The sequence below is a fragment of the Heptranchias perlo genome, chromosome 31, assembly GCF_035084215.1.
Source record: "Heptranchias perlo isolate sHepPer1 chromosome 31, sHepPer1.hap1, whole genome shotgun sequence".
Lineage (NCBI taxonomy): Eukaryota > Metazoa > Chordata > Chondrichthyes > Hexanchiformes > Hexanchidae > Heptranchias > Heptranchias perlo.
The window spans coordinates 14,105,994-14,129,982 of NC_090355.1; the positions used below are offsets into that span (position 1 = coordinate 14,105,994).

The 23,989-nt window shown below is 40.2% G+C and overlaps 1 long non-coding RNA gene across 1 annotated transcript; it reads right to left on the reverse strand.

Moving 5' to 3' along the window:
* Positions 1-10,162: 10,162 nt before the first annotated feature.
* Positions 10,163-23,078, reverse strand: LOC137300396 (uncharacterized). Its single transcript, XR_010958072.1, has 3 exons — positions 22,978-23,078; positions 19,688-19,846; positions 10,163-10,235 (listed from the first exon to the last, which is right to left on the reverse strand). It is a non-coding gene; the product is annotated as an uncharacterized lncRNA (long non-coding RNA).
* Between the last annotated feature and the right edge of the window lie 911 nt (positions 23,079-23,989).

Below are 23,989 nucleotides of genomic sequence, written 5' to 3' on the forward strand. Positions count from 1 at the left end.
TTTGAATTCAATCTTTAAAATAATCATTTCAAAAGGAAACAGTAAATTCAATAGCTGCCTCATCATAATTCATTAAAATCTTCCTCAAAATTCACTTACACTGAAGATGCGAAGGTTTAAAGAAATCTGTTCAAAATTACGTTCTTTTTTTAAAAAAAAATCGAGTAACCCCTTGAACTTGACGCAACGCCCAAGTTTAAGGCTATTGAGATGTAATTTACAACCTTCAAAGGAGGTTATAGAAATACTGCCCATTATACACCTCACCTGATTTTCCTGTCGAATGGACTGGAAAATCGGGAGAAGTGTTTAGTGGGCGGCCAATCGGATATCGCCTGTTTTACACAATCGCTAAAAGTTAAAACCGCTCCTGTGGCTTTAAGCTATTGAGGGACATTGTGCTTATTTGCTGATGCTAAGAGAATTATATGTCTCCCATGCCCCCAGGGCAGACTTAACTCTCTCCAATAGCAGTATTCGGCTCATTACTTTGGCAACCAACCCTACCAAATCCATTTATTTTTAATGCAACCTTGGTGTTAGATTAGAGTTGGTAGTCCTAATATCTTTTCAGTTTCGTAAATCTGCCATTTTCTTCTAATATTAAGGCTTCTGTCAGCTCAATAAAGCAATCAATCCATCGATTGTTGCCTCTGATATGAATTATGGAGCTTGGGACATTGCCATTCTGCCTTTATCTATTTAGTTGGCAGGTGCTGAAGTTGCTTCTTCCACAGTAGTACTAAGGCTAGTCTAACTATTCAAGATGGCAGCAATGCAATCAGCCGCACTGCTTTTCTGTTGTCTAGGCTCTGTCCAAGTTGAGACAGAGGCTCAGTACTTCATCATAATGTATAGCTGCACTTATTCTGGTAGTTTAACAGTTTTTCAGGCATGTCTGTAATCTGAATTAAATTTAACAACAGTGGATTCAACAGTGGCTCTGAGGAGCTCGTTTATTGATTTGCCATTTCAATTCTGATGTCGCTGGAAGTTTTCTGCTGTACTAAATTAGAGAGACAGAGAAGTTAACCTATATCCTTAAATGGCAGAATCAACATCCTTGATTGCTGGGCAAAGATCTAGAAATTCCATGCAATATAAAAAATCAATAATCTATCACTCAGGCAAAAATAGCCACATAAATTTGTACCAGAATAAATCAATTATGATTCTAAAGGAGATTTACCAGCTTGCATACTAAATTTATTCTACAACCATCTAATCACTTTATTTGTTATCTATCGGATAAGGATGAATTGATGTTCTGTATAAGTCTGCACAATGTTATAAAATTAGGTGATTGTTAATCATTTATAAAAATTACATGATGAATTACACATTAAAACAATAATATTTTGGTTTTAGACGTTGTTTTGAGCAGAAGGATGACCTTAATTAGTTTTGCACTGCCAGCAAAACAAGGTATTATAACTATTATTTCCATGTGTCTGTAATGATAACTAATTAATGCTCCCAAATCCAGAAACCATAATCCCTCCCAGACATTCATGCATACAATTTCAAAAGAGAGAAAAAAAAATGTTTATTGTGACTTTACAAGCAGAAACCACACAGGGTGTGCATGTGTGAGGCACACAATTATACTGAAACTCTCCAGTACCACTTGTACACATTCCTGCAGCTGTTGAAGTATATGAGACATTCTGCAAAGAAATCCATCATCCATTTGTCCCAGGTAAGATGAATGTTGGAGGTGTAGAGGTAAGATTGGGGTAGAGAAACAATCAAGTGTAATAATTTGCTCAGTTAACAAATGAACGACTTACAGCAGAGGACTGGACTGTACTTATGATATTAACAGAGCAGCAGGCTATAAATACAAAGTATATCTTAGATATCGGACACATGAACACTTGACTGTATACTCAGTTAATTAATATAAAAGTTTAACATACCTCAGACTGCACTGGTAGAAAATAGTTGTCATGATAAGAGTCAGAACCACTGAGGACAGGCTCAGCCTTAGAAGTCTTCATGCAAGCTTGGCTGTGTCTCGTGCAGTGCTCCTTGGCTGCTGTTGGCTCTCCCATAACAAACAACAATTGCTGAATTAGCCCCTAAAAAAAGAGGAATAACATTTACTTTAGAGTTATTAAAATAATATTTACATCCCATGGCATTGCTCATGGGTAGACAAGAGGTCTGGAACATGGTTGTGATGTTCAGCAATTTAACCTCTAAGAACAATGCTAAAGTATTCCACGTGATCTAAATGGGAAAATCCAGATAAGCGTAGCTGCTTCTAGATTCCTGAGGTCAATTAGAAAGCAATTGCAGCTGCTTGTAAATTTCTTGCTCCAGGTCAGAAGAACTCAGGATGAAATGACTAGCTTTCTTTTTTTTTTAAAAAAAGGATTGTTTTGCAGCTGTAACAAAGGCTGAGAATTTCCTCGAAAGTTTTGGTGCAACCATGGCGTAAAAGAGTTGTTGCACCACTTTTTCACAGGAAATTCGCACTTATCTTATTCAGTCTGGTTTTACGCTGAAACATTTGTTCGCGCAAACTTCTTCGATCGTTTGTGCTGCTTCCTGGATAGGTCAGCTGAAACCGTCTGCTGCTCATTTGCATAGCTCTGCCCCATGCAAGATTTACGTGAATAATGTACTGGCATAAATCTATGCTCAAACATTTAGGCAAAGGATGGCCTGATAGTGATTTTCTCTGCCTTTTTAAAAAAAATTCGAGACCTGCACTATATTTAACCAAACTGCTGTCAGTCTCAGTGCACCTGAATAATGCCATGGGATCTTTTGCAATCACCTGAAAAAGTAAACAGGCCCACGGTTTAACGCCTCATCCAAAAGATGGCACCTCCTGTAGTGCAGTAATCACTCAGTACTGCACTTAAATGTCAGCCTGGATTGTGTGCTCAAGTCCTGGAAGGTACTTTTCCCATAGTATGGTACGACACCACCTGGAGGAGGCCATTCAACCCATCCTGTCTGTGCCGGCTCTTTGAAAGAGATATCCAATTAGTCCCAACCCCCTGCACTTTCCCCATAGCCCTGCAAATTTTTTCCCTTCAAGTATTTATCCAATTCTCTTTTGAAAGTTACTATTGCATCTGCTTCTATCACCCTTTCAGGCAGTGCATTCCAGATCATTACAACTCGCTGCGTAAAAAAATGTTTCCTCATGTTGCCTCTGGCTCTTTCGCCGATCACCTTAAATCTGTGTCCTCTGGTTAGCGACCCTTCTGCCACTGGAAACAGTTTCTCCTTATTTACTCTAGCAAAACCATTCATGATTTTGAACACCTATCAAAGCTCCCCTTAACCTTCCGTGTCCTACGGCTATTTTCTTGGTTTGCTATTCCGTGCTGTCTATAAAAGCTAACTTTATTTTTTTGCTTTGGTAAATCTCTGCCACACAAGTAGGTAATACAAACATTTTAAAAATTTATTTAAAATGTATGCCTTTGCAACTAGCATATTACAGGGAAATGTGGGCAGGGAAACCCATGTTAAATATTTTATTTGAATAAAGCTTACCATTTGCTGACTGTAAAATGGAAGCTTAGCATCCTGGAATTTATGCAGACTGCTGCAATAACCAAACATATTACAAATATTACTAAAGAAGTTTAAAAATCTGAAGATAGGATCCATGCTATGATGGAGACGGCCAGATTTTGTGGTTTTTAATGATATCAAGTATTCAACAATGCAGAATTTAAAAACCTCATGTATTTAAAGCCCTCCTGTCCTCATGTCAAAAGAAAAATGCAGCAAATTTGTCACCACTATCAAGCAAATACTACATGAAATGCTGAAGATACAAGATTGCTGTTTATTTTACCTGGAGTTGTGCAGAATAAAATGGAGCAGAATTTGGCATTTACTGTGGTTTGTAGTAGAGGCTACAGGAAAATTTATCACTTAGCCATCAACTGCCACTGCAGGTGCATTGTAATATAAATGAGGTGGGTGAGTGCCTCTGGTGGTATGGAGGCCTACCTGTCTCTGGAGGTAGTTTCTCCCGATGTTGCCAGAAGCAAAGCTTCACCAACGACAACATAAACAGCTGCTGCTACATAGTGCTGGATACCATCAGCTATCATTTTCTTTTGGTCTAAAGCTAATATAGGCCTTCAGTTTCTGACCCCCCACCACGTCATGCAATTAGGGATGGGCAATAAATGCCGGCCTTGCCAGCGACGCCCACATCCAGTGAACGAGTAAAAAAAAATGCAAGGTTTGTGACCAGAGATGTAAAATGCAATTGCAAACTTTGTTAAAAAGTGCACACGTGCAATGTTGCTGCTGTTGGGCCTCTGAAATCTGTCCTGCAACATAAAGAGGGCAAATTCCAACGCACCAACAGCTTCACATATAATGGGTAGTTCCAGAGTTGGTGGGGAGCTGCACTTGCAGGGAGTGCATCAGAAATAGGGATACTACAATGTAGCCCCAATTCTCTGACCTGCACATTAGTGAGCGGGGTCCCCACTGACAGTGTCGGATCACGGAACTACCTCTGTAAGCCCAACATCAACAAGACCTCACAGGGCTTATTACTGGGATGTCCAGTCCATCTGTACACTCCTGTAATTTAGTCTCAATAGAGATATGATCGCTGGACTAGCATATGTACAACTTCAGTTTAAATCTTCACAGAATTTTCATGATGGAAATTTAATGTAAACTTAAAACCAAAATGCCCCAAACCCACTTTGCCCACAGCTAGCCAATATATCACTGGAAAACCAAAATTACTTTATGTTCTGGGGTGGGGGTGGAGGTGGGGGAGGGGGGGAAAGAAAGGTTGTAAAGTATCTTATAGTTACAAGAGACTTCAAATACTGAAAAGTTGTACATGAACGAATAGTCTTTATACAGGAATGGTAGCAGTATTTTAACTGTTTAATGTATTCCAGCACTTATTTGGTGGGGGGGGGGGGGAGGGGAAGCTGTAGTGCCCTGATAAAAATTTAGTTTTATTCCAATTTCTAACTTTCGGAGATGGATGGACTCCAGCTATAAAAGTTCTGTCTTGATGAAGGTCCCCACATGACATTTAACTTTCTCCACTATTGACTTTCCACCATTATTTTCTTTCATGACACATTTCAACTGATGGTTTGCTGCCATCTGCTGAAACCAGACAATAAAGCATCAGACAGATATCGTGCTCTCTGCATGTCTCAGCCCCACCATTGGCGTCTGTGTCTTCAACCTGCTCAAGAGTTCTCTCCCTAAACTCTTCCACTTCCTTCTTCAAGACACTCCTTAAAACCCACCTCTACTCTCCAAATAGCTCCTCCTTTGGCTCAGTGTCCATTTTTGTCTGATTACACCTCTGTGTTGCACTGTGGGATGTTTTTCTACATTAAAGCAAGTTGTTGTCTTTAAAAACAGACACCCGTCTGTAACAAACTTGTTTGTTTCTGATGTTGACTGGTACATCCCTCCTCCCAATCACCCCTCCAGCCCAACAATCCTGCAAATGGAAGTCTATACTGATCTATATACCGTTCAATTTGGTACACCATCTAAAATAAACGTACTAAATATTGAATGAAGATTTGGAAGAGGTAGTCCTATCTTAGAGACTGGTTTTAGGTCAAAGGTTTTTGTATAATTTTTTTTTTCTTTAAATGATGATGCTGTCTCATTTTCTGTCAGCATTTTATTCCAGTGAGTCCTGTCTCCCTCCATCTTGTCTCTGAGATGGCAGGTGTCACCAGATATAATATTGAGCTTTTCATGACTGTCACTTCACCATGTACTTCCTTAGTAATTGGATCAGGCTGAGTGTGACCAGGAATACACAGCTACCATCTCCTCAGCCTGCCCACTTGCTAAACGATGGCCCTGATAGGGTAGCAGGAGTGCGGCTTCACTAATAATTAATTTTTAAAAAAGAATCATACAGTACAGAAGGTGGCCATTCGGCCCATCGTGCATTTGCCAGCTCTTTGAAAGAGCTATCCAATTTGTCCCACTCCCCTGCTGTTTCCCCATAGCCCTGCAAATTTTTCCATTTCAAGTATTTAACCAACTCCCTTTTGAAAGTTACCATTGAATCTGCTTCCACCACCCTTTCGGGCAGTGCATTCCAGATCATAACATGCCATGTAGAACAATTTCTCATCGCCCCTGTTCTTTTTCCAGTTAGCTTAAATCTGTGTCCTCTGCTTACTGACCCTCCTGCCAGTGGAAACACTTTCTCCTTATTTACTCCATCAAAACCCCTCATAATTTTGAAATTGTTTTAATTAAATTTTTTTTAAAACTCCTTAAAACGGGAGAACCTTTGTTTTGCTTTTCATCGATTTTATTTGTAGGTTAACTATAACCAGAAAAAAAAATGAAACACAACCTATTTAAAACTGTTTAGAACAGATTAAGTCTAAGTCCTGTAAAATTCAATGTCACAGCTAATAAATATGCGGGAGGTAAAAAGAAAATCGTAAATGTTGAAAATCTGAAGTAAAAACAGAAAATGCTAGAAACGTGGCTGCAAATGACAGGTTAATATTTTGTCATAATTCTTGATACATTTCCAGCATTTTGCTTTTACACCTTTGAATCAGTCTCTCTGCAACTTAGTAGTTACCTTTCCAGAAAAACCCTATAGGTGGCACTGGTATAGCTGGCAGTACCTGTGCAGAAAAGTCTGCATTAAGGTGCAGCTCCCACTAAAACACGAGGCATTACAGCAATTAATTGAAAAAGATACCATCCTTCAACTGAGGCCTCAAAGTGCACTCAGTACTTACACAGTTGATTTTTAATAACCCAGCTTTATTTCTGTATTCTGATGAATCGTACATTTCAGCAGCTCTTATAATTATATATCAATTCCAGTACTACTTACTAATTCACTCAAATTGTTGGAAAGCAATGTACTGAATAAATATTCAAATCCATTCCTTAATTACTGTTATATCAGTATACAGTAATTGAAGCCAACAGGAGAATATTAACACAACATATAGCTTGTTGTAAAGAATGATTATGCAGTTATATTTCTGGTTCCCCAAAAGAATTTCCTATGTATAAACTAATGTAGGCCTTCGCTCTCGGTGCGAGTGCTCATTTTAAGTGCATTCTTTAATAATTTTGCCATTGAAGCCCATAGGATTAAAGGTGCAGTGGCTGCGTGGATACGAAATTGGATAAGGGACGAAAGCAGAGAGTCGTGGTGAACGAGTGTTTTTCAGACTGGAGGGAAGTGTGCAGTGGTGTCCCCCAGGGATCCCTATTAGAACCACCGATCTTTTTGATATATATTAATGACCTGGACTTGGGTATAGAGGGCATAACTTCAAAGTTTGTAGATGACACAAAACTCGGAAATGTAATAAACAGTGAGGAGGCTAATAACAGACTTCAGGAGGACATAGACAGACTGGTAAAATGGGCAGACATATGGCAAATGAAATTTAACACAGAAGTGTGAAGTGATTCATTTTGATAGGAAGAATGAGGAGAGGCAGTATAAACTAAATGGTACAATATTAAAGGGGTGCAGGAACAGAGAGACCTGAGGGGTGTATGTACATAAGTCTTTGAAGGTGGCAGGACAAGTTGGGAAGGCTGTTAAAAAAGCATACTGGATCCTTGGCTTTATAAATAGAGGCATAGAGTACAAAAACAAGGAAATTATGCTAAAGCTTTCTAAAACCCTGGCTAGGCCCCAGCTGGAGTATTGTGTCCAATTCTGGAATCCACACTTTAGGAAGGATGTCAAGGCCTTGGAGAGGGTGCAGAGGAGATTTACTAGAATGGTACCAGGGATGAAAGACTTCAGTTACGAGAAGAGACTAGAGAAACTGGGGTTGTTCTTCTTAGAGTAGAGAAGGTTAAGGGGAGATCTGAGGTGTTCAAAATCACGAACGGTTTTGATAGAGTAAATAAGGAGAAACTGTTTCCAGTGGCAAAAGGATTGGTAACCAGAGGACACAGATTTAAGGTAATTGGCAAAAGAACCAGAGGTGACATGAGGGCAAAAAAAATTACGCAGCGAGTTGTAATGATCTGGAATGCACTGCCTGAAAGGGTGGTGGAAGCAGATTCAATAATAACTTCCAAAAGCGAATTGGATAAATGCTTCAAGTGGAAAAATTTGCAGGGCTATGGGGAAAGAGCAGGGGAATGAGACTTATTGGATAGCTCTTTCAAAGCCGGCACAGGCACGATGGGCCGAATGGCCTCTTTCCATGCTGTATCGTGCTATGATTCTATGATTTGCACTACCACAAAGGAAATTGGAACTGGATGGACATTTGGACTTGTCTACTTGGAAAATTTGTGACCCTGGTAGGCTACAGGGCCTTGTGAACAAGGAGCCCTTTGAACTCAGTTGGTCAATAGCTGGAGGGTGACCCCTCCAGCTATTGACCAAATGCTCTAACCGCTGTATCTTTGTCAAGGTCCCCTCCTAAGGGAACGATTCACCCTTCTCCTGTTACATTGTATGCTCTTTTTTGGAAATTTCCAATATCTTCTCCTATCTAAGCTACTGGAAGATTATCCCTACACCAATCCCCTTTTGGAGGTTTTAGGGATAACTCTAGTTTCACTCACCTTACTGGCATGACATCAACAGGTCAAGTTGCAGATTATTAAATTATATGACCCGATGAGGTCATGCCATCATCAGTGTAACAAGTGAAACTCTGCTCTAGAAATGTCACCATTATCCAATGTTTATTTGTGTTGTGTTCTGTGTGGTTGGGGTGGCTGCATTTTAAAAATGTATCTGTAACTACATGTATCAGAGATAGAACACTAAAAGGGTTAATTTAAAGACGGGAATCAGGTTTGGAATGGAAGTTCTTAAGAAAAATTGTTATTTAAGCAGAACCTTTTTTTTTAAACTATAACTGAATAGTGTTGCAGAAATGTTTAGTTTGTTCCTCACTACAAAACCCATCCAAGTGTAAATGACCAATCTGCTTAGTCACTATTTTAGTTAAGAGCTACTGTATTCAATCTCTTAGATTTTGAAAGGAATTATAGTTTGATTATTTTTACTCCAACACATTGTATTTTGTATCTTGAGCCATGAAAAATAATTGGAAGAAACTGTAAGGCAGAATATCAATGTCAAGAATTGAGAAAAACCTTGGTTAAAGCAAAGACCCATAATCTGGTTATGTAATACAGGTTAGGAGAATGTAAATTTTTATATGATAGTATCTGTGACCTATGGCCTCTGGTTGGTCACGGAGCAGTAGGATTATGTGTTACAACACCTACACCTGGCAAACTACTACTGAAGATGAAGTATCATCTTCCAGAGCCTTCCTTGTACTCCAGAGCCCTCCTCATATTCCCAAATCTCACAATGGGGAATGGAGTTTTCCTCAGCTGTTTACTCAACTCCTCTAGGAGGCAGCAGAGAGCCACCTGTGCTTGTGGGTAAATGACCGAAAATTGGTTCAGTACATTCAACCAGTCTTCATAACTCAAGGAACTTGGCGACAATTATAAGTCAAGGAAGCTGTAAGCTAAATGTTACTTAAACACTAACAGTAACATTTCACAACATAAAGATGTCGAGTGTTCTTAGAAGGTGAAGAAAAAGGTTGTTTCAGTCTGGCTTTTACACGGTGCAGAGGCAGAACTTCAGAAGTGCAACACTGGTCAAAGATTTCAAGCATTTGTCATAAAGGTTACTTGAATAAACTTAACTGGATTCAATAAAAAAAAACTTAAGAGCACTGCAAGCAGTGTACAATAAGCAAATAACCACTGTCAACAAGAGCAGAGTCAATTTGAACGTGTATATGGAAAACAGGTGAATATTCAGTAAATGGCACAGTTCCTAACCAAAGAGGGGTCTCAATGCCATGTGCATCTTGTGAATGCTTTCTGATGCTGGACATAGTTTTGTTCCTCAATGCAGAAAGCAGAAAAAAGTACAAGAGGAAATGAATAAAACAACAATACTACTGCTGCAAGAGCATCATTGAAAATTGTTCAATAGAACTTCAAACTATTCATTTCAATGCAAGTGATTGTATGAGACATATATCCCATTGCTTTATAAATGCCTAGTTCTTACCTCAAAAGGTGTCTCAAAGGCCTCGATGAGTCCTCCCACAATGATCAGGCCCTCTGTAGTTACTTCCATGCCAAAGTAATTCTTCCACGTGACACTTTCGATAAGCTTACAGTCAACATACAGCTCCACTTTATTCAAAGAAACACTAATTGCAACTTTATGCCACTTGCCATCTGATAGGAAGGAAATAGGAAACCTGTGGGAAGAGAGCAGCTTAAATTAGCCATACAGAAACACCACAGAAAATGGAGGAATTTATATATTTTCCCAATGGGAATTCACAGGACCTTTTGTGTCTTAGGGTGAGTAACAGTTAAGACCCACATAGTAACTTATTCCAATGCACAGATCCAAAGACAGGATTACTTGATAACCAATCCCCCATCTGTCAAAAGCAGAGCTTGTTGAATTAGCATAACTAATGAAAAGATAGGTCATATTAATTAAAGTGATGCAAATATATGGTATAAAGATTCCAGAATTAACAAAAACTCAGTCAATGCACACTAATGTACAGACTAATATTGAACAACTTGTATGTAAAGTGCATCTTCATGTGGTTTTTGCTCCTGCTGAATGCTAATACTTGAGTAAAAACCGTGCCATTTAGTACTTTCAAGACCTCTCGAAGCTGGGATCAGTTCTGAATTTGCTGGTGGAATGAACAGGAATCCCCAAGTCCAGTTCATCAAGTAAAAGGCTGCAATCTAAGGAAGCCCAAAGGTACTCATACATTTGCAACTGAAACTACAGCTGTCGAAAGGGCACTCAAGCAAAGGCATAGGTTTTAAGTTTCTTCACAGATAAAGATCTTTGGTAGTGGGTAATGTAACAATTCACAAATGGCTCACAATATAAAAGGTATTTGTATTGAAACAAAATGTAACGGTTTTGCCAACAGAAAAATCAAACTGTATTTTGAACTGCAACTTTATTTTCACTCTGGCAGGATATTTTATTTAGCTCCACAGAAGACACATCTGCCAATGCAAAGAAAATGTACATCTGTGTTACTCGAGTCTGGAAAATGTTTCAAAATAGTCACAAATCCCTACATTCAAAAAAATTCCTTAACGTATAGTTACCATTATTAACATTTTACGGCTAAAACACAGTGCTGCGGGCAAGATCACATTATGAAGAAACATTACATCTCATTTTCTTACAAACCACATTTTAATGGTGGATAAAATGACCACTTTCCTGAAAGAGGCAAAACAAAAAGGATGTAATTTGTTGCAACAATTGTAATGTTCTCCTCTAGGGCACAAAGATGAACAAGATTCACAACCAAAGGTTTGTTTTTAGACACTGTACTTCAGTAATGCAAGGGTATATCTATACTTTCTCTAGTAATAGGGTAACCAACCAATGAAATATAGGAATGCTGCAGCAAAACAGTTTCTTTTTTGGACAAATATAACACTCCATAAATATATATATGTATGTATGTATGTATGTATGTATGTGTGTGTATAAACATATATACACACATACATATACACGCGCGCACCAATCGATCACTCGGTATATTTTACCATGTAAAAAACAATGTATTATATAATAACTAAGGGGGCATTTATACCTTAATAACGCTTTCCTAATCGGTACAAAGTGACTGCCTTCAAGAAAGATGTCTGTTGCTAAAGTGGAACCATATTTAATCTGGCTTTTCCCTTTAAGGGTATAAAGTCTAATTGATCAGTCCAGCAAAGCTGGGGGCCCCAAAATCCCACTCTGCTGCTATGATAATGGTGGAGCAGGACTTCCCTTGCACTAATGACACAGGCCTGAACCCAATGGAATTCTGCGGTCAGGCGATTAGTAGAGTGGCTGTTTTCCCAGTATCGGTACAGCTGGAGTGCCCGCTAGATGGGGGAGGAGGGACAGAAATTTGCAGCTTCGGGCAGCACTTGTATCTAGAGTCAGTAGCTCCTGCAGAAGGTGCCTGAAAGCAACACAAATTGGCCACTTACCAGAAAGGTTGCTTTATGGCTGGCTACGACAAGGAAAGCAGCCTTTGACACTTTGGTAGCCCCATTTCCAACACTGTAAAGTACTGTATGCCTGCAAGATGCTGACATGCAGTATGTTGGGAGCACTGGAGGTAGGACTGATGGGCGTTCCAGTTGATGATATCATCCTGCCAGTTCTGCCCTCATTGTTGACATCCGTGGGAGTGGGTGGACGGACGGCCCGCCCCCTCCTCACAGAAAACCCCAGCACTTCTAGAACGGGACAGAAACACCACGGGTCCCACCACAAAATCCACCCCCACTCATCCTGGTAGCACCCTGAATCCACTGCAAGGATTATGGGTTTTCTGGGCTCTGATCTTCTTCCTGCTCAACTATGCTCTGTAATGAAGTACTCTAAGTAGGGACCATCTGTGACCAATTAGTGCTTCAGGGAAATAGTCTGTTAAAGAAATACTTGAAGATACTAATTGTTCATTGGTAGGTTACCTATCTATTCAGTTGTGATTTATTGTTGTCTTATAAATATGATTTAAGTTAATCAGGTGCAAGCCTGACATATAGGGGATGCTTTCAACTTTGCCACCTAGGCAATAACCTGGTGGAGGGGACCTCCCGGATATTATAGAACCCGCCCGATTTTCATCCCATTGGCTTCAATGGAATAAAATCATGGGTTCTACTAGAGGTTAGCATTGCGTTCCGCCAGGTTACCATCCAGGCAGCAAAGTTGAAAATTACCCCCATACTCTCTATTTTTGACCCACTGAAATTATATTAACCTAATGCTACTGTTTAGCAGCTTTAACTTTTAAAGCTATGGAATGGTATTGTGCAAGGCACTGAACAAGGGGATACAGGTTCTCAATCACAAAATAGAAAATGATGCCATGACAAATATTTTTCAATCTCAAAAATTCTGATTTGAATTGAAGAGCACAAGAAAGTAGAAGATGGGGGGATGGGGAGGGATCTCCATAATGGTTTGGTACAGGTCTTGCTTCATTTAGTTAAAATGTAATTTCACTTTTACCGTGCGTGTGGTATGAAAACTTATGAATTTAAAAACCAATGTGTATTTTAATAAAATCGATATTCAAAGGGTATAATATAAACCTGATATATGATGTAAATATACATAATTATTGATTCAGTACCTGTGACAGAGGTGCCTTAACAAACAGAAAAACGCACAAGGAAACCTTGCTACGTCTTAATGTACAAGCAGTGGATGAATTTTATAGGTGCCTTACATTGTCAGCATCAATGAGAAGGGGGCCGGAGAAGAAAAAGGAGGCCATCAAAAGAAAAATCTTTTCACATTTCCTCAATTTTCTCAGCACTTTTTAAAAGGACCATTAATCCCTTTGCATGGATCACAAAGTCATGGATGAGGGCTGAGTGGGATCAGTGGGATTTTTCTTTTGATGGTCTTTTTCTTCTCTCGCCCCCCTTCTCATTGATGCTCATCAGGTCACCTCTACTTCAATAATTTCTGCAATAGGGGCTTACAGAAATGATTTTCCTGATTGTGAAGATAGCATCTTTGAAATAAGAGATCTGTAGCAGTGCCTCATCTACACCTTCAGGTTCCTACTTCGTATGATCCTTCAACTGTTTAAATATTCCTTTTCAAGCCTTGAAAAGTCCCAACAACATGACCTACATTTTATGACTGCAGCCTCAGACCATCACAGTACAGAGTCATGACGCCCAGGAATATGAGCCCCAGAGAGGAATAACCTCTTTCCAAAAACCTTCAACGCCTAGACCGCCACAACATATTTACCAGCATGCCCTCCTCCCATCCATGCCAGCAGGAGTAATTTTGTTCAATCCCCATTCAATGGAGTTTGCTGGCGCCCATTAAAAGCCAACATTGATCTTATACTGTATAGAGATACAGTATGATGTTTTCAGAATCCTTCAGAATGCCTTCATGCATGCGTCTCTCTTTTGAAGTCTGTCATTTCTTTTAGAGGCTCCATTCTACGCCAGGGCCTTCTGAACTAGTAAGGTGAAACACTTTTTCCCTCAAAGTCATTTCCAAATGATCCACTTCTCCATTTTTTGAGCACTGGGGGAGAAACAACTGCCCTGACTTAGAGAGCTCTGAGGAACTGGTCACTTTCCAATTGAAATTTGTGTTGCAAAGTAAGGAAGGAGATTGATATAATTGCACTTTACTTTAATCTATTTGGTTTTAGGGCCAGAAGGAATTAGCATCTCTGCAGGTTGCTCACTAATTGATAAAATGGCTCTTAAAATTGAGATGCACCATCAGTGCAGGGCTGAGGAGAACTTAATCCCCTAGATATTTCATCTCGCCAGCTGACGGAGTATGATGTAGTCCTCAGCGTAAAATATATTGATTAGAGGAATAACTTTAACCTTACCCCAGTTGACTCTGCAGCAATATATCTGAGACTAGTAAAACTTATTTTTATTTTAAATGGTTATTACCCCTATTAAAATATCAGGCAAAAGGAATTTGATACAAATGTGTTAATTGTTAAAAGTTTCTGGGAGCATTTATACTCGCTCTTGAACCCCCAATATTGGGCAGAGGTTTACTCAGACATATCTCTGGAATATATAGGTGCCCAAGGCTTGCAAGTAAGGGACAGGCTGGCTGTTCTGTATGGAACTGAAGGGGACCTCCCCCAGCAGTGTCTAGTTCAGCAGGCTTAGGAATGAATGGCAGACAGGGCAAATCCAGAACCAAGCAGACATGAAGATTTGTGAGGAAGAAGATGGCTGACCTCAAGAAAGCTACGGTAACGCTGAAGTACAGTTTGCAATGTCAAGTATCTGCCCCAAGATGGCATGACACAAAGTGTGTGCTCAAAACTTGTAAATCAGAAATTTATCCTGTAGTGCTGATCTGAACGAAACAGGCACTGAATGCTTAAGAGGCATGGCCATCCAGCAGGGATGGGATTAATACAAACAGTAACTGTAAGCATCCCAAAATCTTCAAGGGGTTTCACATCGAGAAATCCCTGGAGGTCAATTCAGCTGCATGATGCATGTTCATTTTGTGTCAGACAATGTGGGCTGGATGTTGGGCAGCTGTATGTCTGTTCTGCTTAAATGTGCAATATCTCAAGACTTACCTACTTTCAAGACAAGGTTACGTATAATAGGAGGGAGCAAAGCAGAACTGGAGGAGGTCCCAAGCACTATAAACATTTGACATCATTTGTGGAGCCCCACTGCACATCACTAGGTATGCGAGCATTGAGTGAGAATGAAAAGGTGAAATTGGAGCACACCTCTTCCCCCACAAGCTCAGCGCTAATGCTATGATGTACTTTTTATAACCTGTGTCAGTCACTGATAAATGGAACTTAAAAATATGAGATGCAGTATATTACAATGCATGTTTTTTTTATTCATTCATGGGCATTGCTGGCAAGGCCAGCTTTTATTGCCCATCCCTAATTGCCCTCGAGAAGGTGGTAGTGAGCCACCTTCTTGAACCATTGCAGTCCGTGTGTTGAAGGTTCTCCTGCATGTGCTTCTTTGAGGCAGCATTTTGACACTTGTTCCTTTTCTGCTTTTGTTGGCCTGGAAGAACAGACTGATTTCACAGCCAGTGTCCACAAGAAATTCAGCCCAACACAGCACTATGCTTCACTCTCATCATTTTTGCCAAACACCAAAATAACTATACACCCCAAAAGATGTAGATAGTAAGCTTGAGGAGGTAGCACCAGATGAGGAGGGTGCACAGGTGAGGAGGAGCAAGTGGTGACGGAAGCTGACAAGCAGGCATCTTCTTACCTCTGCTACAGTGCCTAGGGACTTTAGCCTCATGTGACTTGCTTCTGAAAGGATATTGCTGTCTGAGCAGGATTGTCTGCATGAGTTACTTGTGTCCATGCAAAACACCCGACAAGATCGACTGAGGAGTATGGAGGGCTCCATTAGTTGGATCTGTGCAGTCATGGATGGACAGTTATCTCCACTGCAGTTTACCAAGGAATGTAGGGTAACTGCACTCGAGCTCTCAGTGGCACAGGTCCTATGGGAATAGCTCTCATGAATACACCACAGACCTTGGGCTCCAATCTAAAAGAGGCCCCCTTGTCTGGCTTCAATATGCCGGGTGACGCTTTGAGCCACTTTGCTGCTTGTAGGTCTGCTCCATTATAGATCAGTGGACATGCAGAACAAGTGCCCAACAACAATATACCTCAATATACTGCATCTCGAGCCTGCAATAGCAAAGCTAAACCTGCTACCTCTCAGGAAGATGCCATATCTGATTCATTCAGCATAGAAGTGACAGTGGATGTGGACAATATAGTTCCTTAAAAGGTCAGCTCAGGCGTTCAATTAATGTATCTTGTATGAGTACCTGGAGGGTGCACTGGACGTTCTGCATGCACTGGTATTTCAGGGACTGCATGCTCAAATATATTCTGTTCATTCTGAAAAGGAGGCTGCAGATCTTCATTGGGTTGTATTGCAGATACAACAACGGGGAAGGTAGCCAGCAAGCACCTCGCAGAACCTTAATCACAAGGGGAAGTTTAACCTTTCAACAGCTGAGCCCACCTGAGACAGGACAGGCAAAAATGGAAGCCATTCTAGAAATAATACGTTGCATAGACATATAGTCTACAATAGAAATTCATTTTAAAAACCTTCGACATAATGCTTGGAAGCGCAGGATAGTCTTCTATATCGGAGGTCAAATCAGCATATCCTACAAGTTAGCAGCCAGATGATATTGCTTAAACACAATCATCTGGCTTGTGTCATCATTTAACAAGTACCAAGTCTTAATATCAGAGACTGGGAAGGCATTTCAGGATTTGGAAGTGAAGAAGTGTAGCAATATGCCTGAAATCAATTTTACAGAGGGCAAGCTCAATTGCAAAGAAAAGATTAAGGAAGATTGAAGAAAAGAATGAGAAATTAAACTCTGTCCCAAGGAAGTTCAGTCTGAATGCCACAATTCACATGCTTAAAGCTGTGTAACCCCAGAAGACAGTACATTAGTCTTGGAGCTAGGATTGGATTAACAATCAGCAACCAAGCTGTTTTAAATTAGATACAATACAAGGTGTACAAAATCTCTGTTTTACTATAGGAACTGCACACAATATTATAGAAGCCACGAAAATGATTTATTTCATTTTCTGTTTTTATGTAATTTTTAGGTTCCTTAGAACTCCCCCATCACTAGCATCGCCTGATAAATGTACCTGCAAGGCAGCTGTTTGTATATTATCTTCTATGTGGGGTATGGCCAAGTCATAAGACAGGACTGATACTGACTGTGTAATCCCAGCTCCCTGTCTGGTGCAAGCTTTTTTTTCCCCAGGGACCTTACCAATATTTTGTTTCTACAGCAGATACCGATTTGTCAACGGCCATTCGAAATGGTTCTCAATATTGTGCTGCCTTCTTTTAATGCTTTCAGGATAATAGAACAGCCACAACTTGCTCGCAACTGAAGATTCAACGTCATTATTAAACAGTAATCGCCACTGGGGATTCCAATCAGGTGGAGTTGGTAGGACAGAATGCTATTTCCATCCAGTCTCTATATAGCACCAACATAAATTATGGGGGTAACTTTAAACTATTCTGTCAGGCGGGAAACTGACAGGATCGGATCAGCTGCTTGTTTTACACCCTGCCCGACACTGGAAAGTAATCCCGTCGGTTTATGTTAAAATTACCCCCCATATCTTTATTAAGTTTTAACAAACAAATTTAGCACTCTGCAGAAGGCTTTGTGGCTACATGCACTGCCTGGTGTGAAATGGACCAGGAAAGTCTCAGCTTCAATCCCCAGTCAGTGCTGAGTTCCTGGTCTCAGCCAGGGCAGTAGTGCTGGCAGTACAATTAGCCACAGCAGTCCTGGAGAAGGGAGGGGGAGAAACAACCAGAGTTCCACTTCTGATTGCAATCGAATGACCCTGCTGGAAGATGTCCATTTGTGGACCTCAGTAAGGATGGTACCAGGTTTGGCTGTGACGCCCACCACAGTTAAATTGTCCACCGACACTCGATGTTAGGGATCAAAGATGAAGAATAGCCAGTTACGAGTGTAGGGCTGCTGAACCATATGGAGCAAGACCCGAGGATGAATTCGTGCCTTCAGGAGAGGAGGAGAATATGTTTTCAGAAATAGCCTTCTGAGAGGGTTTGCAGGAGAGACAGTCACTTAAGGACAGCCCTGATCTCAGCCTCCATTTCTACAGCTATGCATATTGGCTCCCGGCAGCTGCCATCAGTGTCACAAGTGTGATGCAGTGAATGTCTTAAAGTTGGGTAATATCACTGCCCTGCCCCGTCACCACTATTTAAATGTTACTATTTTAATTTCTGAACAATGAAATTCAATGCACGTATATAATGGATGTCTTGTAAATGCTAACACAGAAGTCTTGTATAATTTTGACAGTCTAATTGAAAGAGTGCAAGTTGAGACAGGGCATGAGAACAGTTGATGCATGAAAAAGATTTTTAAACTGTCAAGGAGAGGTAGATAACGATCGAGGCGATGATGTACTCGTTTAACGGCAATGCAGTCCGACAGGCTCAATTGGTTAAATGGATTTGAGGAAAATAAATTGCTTCAAACAGTATTCTTTTCAAGGGCTTGAACAGATTCCAGTCTAAAACTTGAGCAAAAAGAACCCTTGTGGATTCAAGAATTCAAGGGATTTAAATTGGAAAAAATCAGGTGACTTAAAACTGAAGTTCCCTCGGACTTGGCCCAGTCACTTAGGGAAATAAAACCTGCTTTGAGAACACCGCCCTGCCTTCAACAGAAACAACTGAAGGTCTGCCTCAGATCGAGGTGTTTGTGCAGCAGAGAGAGGAAGGGGTTACCTCATACCCAAAGTGATTTTTTTTTTGGAGGGTAGAAGGGCCAGTGTCCTATGAGATGACAACAATAACAACAACTTGCATTTATGTAGCACCTTTAACAGCAAAACGTCCCACGGTGCTTCACCGGAGCGTTACCAAACAAAATTTGACCCTGAGCCACATAAGAAAATATTAGGACAGGTGGCCAAAGGCTTGATCAAAGAGGCAGGTTTTAAGGAGTGTCTTAAAGGAGGAGAGAGAGTGGTAAATACAGATGAAAGAGATCACCCTGCCCATGCGACCTAACAGTATCTTGATAAATCAAAGGTTTTTACTTCTGCTATCCTACCCGGGGGAACATCCGAAGAAGTCTTTTCTGACATCAGTTTTAATTTGACCTTTCACCATTATCTTGGTTTACAATGAATTCTGGTGGAAAGTCCAGGGGCTTTTAAAGCCCAAACTTGGCATCACCTAACCATTAGTACTTGATTTAACTGGGTCTTCTATTGGATTCTTTTCAATCTAAGGGTTGTATTTTGCATTATTGGCCGGGGCCCCTTACCTTGATTCCTCAATAAAACAAACACTTAAGAAATGGGCCAAGTCTTGTTACTGCAGGTGCACAGCCTGGGGTGTACATACGCAGCTCATACCCTAACTTAAAGATTTACTTAACAAAACTCTGAGATGCCTTCCTTTATACTGTATCTAATTCTTACAGAAAAAGGAACATGGAACAAAAGCTACATTACCGTGGTGAAAATCTGATAAATTTGACATTTTCTTTTATATTGGCTTTGTTTGGTGATTAACAGTAAAAGATTTTTCAACTTACTCATAGTGACGCCTCCTGGTGGTCACAAAAACAAATGCATAGGGATTGAGTCTGACTTGAAGCAGGATGTGACTTTGATAGTTCAGGACAGTGAAAAGGACAGTGTCTTCTCTCATCGTGTAGCGGAGTTTGATCAGTAGACTGAACTCATCTGCAAAACTAAGCAAATCAGAAAGTGAACAATTTTATAAAATATTCTACAGGTAAAATCTGTAACAGAGTTAAGAAATTACTTGTGTAAGATTCCACTGGTTTTCAGGCTAATTTGGAAATTTGTAGCTTGTAATCTTCATTTCAAGCTATAATGCCACTTTCTTTACAGTAATGAACCTCTTATTTCAGTCACACACACATTGAAATTTTTTTTGGCCCAGAGACAAAAATCTATCAGAATATGAAAAACAACAATAATGTGTACAAGAATGTTTTAATAAGGATTGAAGTGTTGATTTACTGAAGCGTGGAACTAGAGGTTAGGCCACATTTATTGTCCTCCTTTGCTGGTGCATTCTCCCCATGTACCAACATCAGTTCTCCTACTAAAACAGCAGCTGAACAAACCCAAAATACTAAATCGTCAGCACATCTCCAACATTCTCACAACCAGGATAACTTGGGTTTAGAAAACAATTTTCTAACAGTTTAAAAAACTCCAAGTCTCTAAATAACTGAAGAAATGGCAGCCATCAAACTTTTCAATGTAGGACAAAGCTAAAGAAGTTTGTCTGTTTGATGTAAAAAAAAACAACGCCTTCCTAGTGACAAACCTCTGAAAGTGATTGACATGCTCACAGTGGATGCTGGTTTGTGTAACGTTTGGTTTGTGTGCTCAAATCACTGACTGTTGCTCTTTATCCCACAGCTCAGGTTCTATAATTGGCAGGAAGTCAGGCGATGAAGAATGACGATCACCTCATGGGAGTGCACAAACTCAAATTGACATCCACTGCGAAAATTTGGACATATTTTCATAACTGAATAAAAGAAAAATAAATTTCTTATCTCTTACCCACACAATGGTGGGAAAGTAATTTTGCAACACCTATGACGTACTGCAGTTTGACAATCTGTAATTGAACATGTGAATAATTTCTACATGTATGTGTGCGATGTTTTGAAATGTGACATTTAATGGCTGACTCAGTTTGAATTCATTACAAATGGTTAACACTAATTCAAAGCTGTACTTTACATTAATACTTGCCTGGGATGCTGGCCAAATAACGTGAAATGACAGGTTAATCGCTGAATATTTTAAAGACTTGACTGGACCACCTACCCATCTCTTAAAGGCTGCATAACTGAAATCTTTTCAACTGAAAGAATCATTTGAAGCTGCTTCGGAGGGCAATTTTTAAACTTCTGCTTAAAATGGGCGTGAAGTTGGCAGAGCAGCTGTACCCACCCGAAGCCAGTGTTGGGAGCCCTGAACCAACTTCAGGTTCCGACCTCATCAGCACAAGTTGGGTGAGCTGCCAGGTAGTCAGTGAGGACTAGTGGGCAGCTCGCCACACTGAGGGGCAGTGGGGGGTGGCTGAGAATCCAGCGGCCTCAAGATCGAGTGAGCGAGCCTGAAGTCAGCATTAAGGTGGGGGGGAGGAGAGGCACAGCGGGCAGGGGGACGTACCCAGCAGCCAGCCACAGTGTTTTTGTGGGGCCAGAAGGTGCATTCCTATTCCTCCTAGCCAGACAAAAATTCCTGCAGAAAATGTTCTGGGCTGTCTGGAGCGGCCTTCAGCCGGCCGGTTAGATCACTCCCAGTCTGGTACAAATGGGCAGGGCTTGTGCGGCCTGTGCTCTGCCGATTTATACCTAAAAATTGCAAACAGGGTCATACGATTAGCGTAGGATCCCAATCTGCATATGTAAGCAGGTTCCCACCAGTTTCAGGGAGGCGTGCTATGCACCCATTTACAGTTCCACCTGAAAATTGGATCAAGCGGACCTCGGGGATCAATGGGTCGGGCAAAGTGCGCCCACCCACCTCAGATATCTACACGTTTGTCAGGTGCGCAATTGGCTGACAGCAGTTGAAAAATCGCCCCCTTGAGATCTGTTCTTCCTCCCCATCAACTTTTAAAAGCATTAATGCGTTTCCTACAGTGACTACACTTCAAAAGTGCTTCACTGGCCGTAAAGCGCTTTGGCACATCCTGAGGTCACGAACGGCACTGTATAAATGCAAGTTCTTCACTTTAGAGATTTAAGTATTATAAACATTTTTGGATGCATTTACAATACTGTAGCGAACAGCAATCAGAGTAATTCTTCTCCTGTAATTCCTCAAGACATTGCCAGCCTTTTTGTTTTTCTGAACCATTGCAACTTTATTAAATGCAATCTATTAAATAGATGAATTGGCCTGCCTTATTAACAGGTTTATGTTTTAATTTTAAATATATATTTTGCAGTGACTGTCTCATTTTTCTCTTACTCAGTTCAGTGAAACGCACAGTTTCTTTATCATATCTGAGTCTGCATCTTATACATTCGCTATAGTTTTAGGATTTGGTTGCGTGACCACTCTAACAAGATAACGAAGGGCCTGAATAAAACTGACCCAATTCTTCTCCAACCTACCTCTTCCCTCCCATAAAAGTCACTACCTTCTTCAGGATACTGCCAATAACCTCCAGGAGGTAACTAATATTTCCCTTTCTGAGGTTGCTGCTTCCTTCCTCGGGTCATAGCCCTCAAGATCACTGACATCCTTCCCTTCTTGCACCAATATCACTCACTGTTGTCCCGTGCTACCCCGCTATGTGAACACAATCAGTATTGAGCAATCTTGAAAATTACCAGCAACTGGTGTGGAGTTGCTGATGGTTTTTGTGACATCTATAAACCTAATACAATACATGAAGTTCCTTCCTCACTAAATGTTTTAAATTTGGTGATGAGTCGTAGAAAATGTGTACATGCAATGTCAGCACTGCATTGTGCACCAATCGATAGTCCCAGTGAGCGTAATTGGAACAAGTCCTTCACAACTGTGGGGCACCAGGATTTCGGTTTGCTCTTTCTGTTCCTGGAGTGTTGTTTCAACAGTTTCCCCCTGCCAATGTATTTTATTCATTATTTAATAATGGACAAGATATCCTTTGTGCAATAGGTGTAGCAAATCTTTTGACGTATTTGTAAAGATTAGGTTTATGATTTTGCTACAACTGGTTTACAGAGCAAATCTTCCCCCAGTATGTATGAAGCTGGATAATAGTTCTTCAACATAGCAGCCTTTGATATACTAATGAGTCTGGAAATGTGCTTTAAAATAAAGCAAGGATCCATACCTGGTTCCAAATACTTCTCGACTTGGTATGTTGAGGGTGGAATATTGTCCAATTTCATAGACGGTACAGTTTTCTTTGTCATATGAAAGTGAAATGTTGGTGAGATCGGACGACAGGGAAGCAAGCTTGTCCAGCAAGTCTACTTCATCTATAAAATGAAGAAAATAAGACACATACTATTCAGGCAATGTGATTCCAATACATTCTCAATAAGTCTTTTAATATGAGTGCTTTGTTTTTATCTTGAGGTTCAATATATTGTTTAACAATCTCTGAAAACCTGTAATATTCTAATTTCTAATCATGGAACATGAAGAACTATAATTTGAGAAATGTACATTTTACAATTCAGAGATAAAAAAAATGGGAGACTAGTGGTGCAGTGGGTTAGATACTGTCCTTTTATCTTAAAGACTTAAATTCCAGCCCAAATTAAGGGAATTCAAGTCTTATCTCTCCACTGGTTATAAAAGGTCCAATTTTTAATGAAATTGGGCACCTTAGCCCAGTTCCCAGTGGCTATGGGACCACCGCACAAAACTGATACTAAATTGGCAATCATATTCTGTCCATTTGCTGAATGGAGTAATATTTTTAGGGTAGTGTGTTCTCAAAGCTGTAAAAGGGCAAAATTTGAGATAAATATTTTTTCAAGCTTTAAAACAATTGTGGAATATAATTTTATAAGTATCAGAAATTAGTACGTAAAATTCTAGTTATTGAAACATTTGCTTCAAACTGCTGTCAGGTTTTCCAACTAAAACTTATTTAGTGATTCTCTTTCTAATTGAAGAGAAACATGGCATCATTTTATTTTAAACTCACTGCTGCAGTTTTCAAACGTTACTTTTTTGTGCACAAAAGATTCTGGTCTGAAATTCTGTACCATTAAACAGCGATAGAAAAATGATAATAAACTTCCCCATATACCCTTCCTCGGAATGAAGAGCAAGCACTTTGATCTAAAGAGGCACTGAATCAAGCTGTCTGCACCTTAGTACAGTACACAGCA